General features: G+C 51.0%; 1 protein-coding gene across 1 annotated transcript in view; it reads right to left on the bottom strand.

The window, feature by feature from the left end:
• PHALS_01862 (aldehyde mitochondrial precursor) overlaps positions 1-989 on the bottom strand; it is a gene marked incomplete at both ends in the record, with an annotated part of 3,995 nt that overhangs the window by 2,537 nt on the left and 469 nt on the right. The gene's annotated exons all lie outside the window — the stretch shown is intronic.

The following is a 989-nucleotide window of genomic DNA, read 5'->3' as shown; positions in this document are numbered from 1 at the left end:
GATCTGTATAGATCACAAACGGCTTGGAGCCGAGCAGGTGGACCTTGAACTTGACAAGGGCATACTTCATCGCAAATAGCTCCTTGTCATTATCTGGGTAGTTCTTCCCTGCGGCTTTGAGCTGTCGTGATTCGAACGCGATCACCCGATCTCGCCCCTCGGTGTCTGCTTGCAGCAGTGCACAGCCAATGGCAAAGTCCGAAGCAACACAGACGACGCTGAAAGGACGATCAGGGTCCGGCAACGCCAGTATTGGTGCATGCAGGAGGCTGTCTTTGACCCCCGTCAAGAACCTCCTGATGTTCGGTGTTCCAACACCATTCCGCATCCATTTTAAGGAGGTTGGATAATGGCCGGGTCATTCCCTGCGTAGTTTACGCTGTACTTGTGCAAGTAAGTGGCTAGACCAAGCTACTTACGCAAGTCCTTCTGGTTCTTTGGAACCGGTCAGTCTTTAATGGTCTTGACCTTAGCGTGATTCGTCCAAAGGCCACGCTTCCCAATGAAGCACCCTACAAAGGGAATCTCTTCTGCGCCAAAGATGCACTTGTCTGCATAGGCGTACAGTTTGTTCGTGCGCATGCACTCGAGCAGCGTTCTTAAATGGACGATGTGGTTCTCCTCATCCGTTCTCCCGTGCTCCGCACGACTGTGAACAAAAATGTCGTCAAAGTATGTCTGTGCATACGCCCTGTGAGGCGCGTCACAAGACGATTAAATGTTGCTGGTGCATTTGACAGTCCTTGGGGCATTACCAGTCACTCCCAGAGCATTGCGCTTGGAGTGCTTACCGCTGTCAGCGGAATGTCACTCGCTCTCATAAGCAATTGGGTAATAACCATGTACCAAGTCGACTGCATTGTACTTCGTACATCCCACCATATTGCTCTGAAGAACATCCTTCCTAGGAATCAGATTCGAGCAGGAATGGTGGCCGCGTTGAGCTTATTGTAAGCATGAACGATACGCCACTTGGCGTTCGGCTTTCA

Source organism: Plasmopara halstedii (genome assembly GCF_900000015.1).
Source record: "Plasmopara halstedii genome assembly, contig: Scaffold_1594, whole genome shotgun sequence".
Classification (NCBI taxonomy): Eukaryota; Oomycota; class Peronosporomycetes; order Peronosporales; family Peronosporaceae; genus Plasmopara; species Plasmopara halstedii.
Note: the sequence above shows the minus strand (reverse complement) of the source record. Positions and strands in the feature narration are given on the sequence as shown.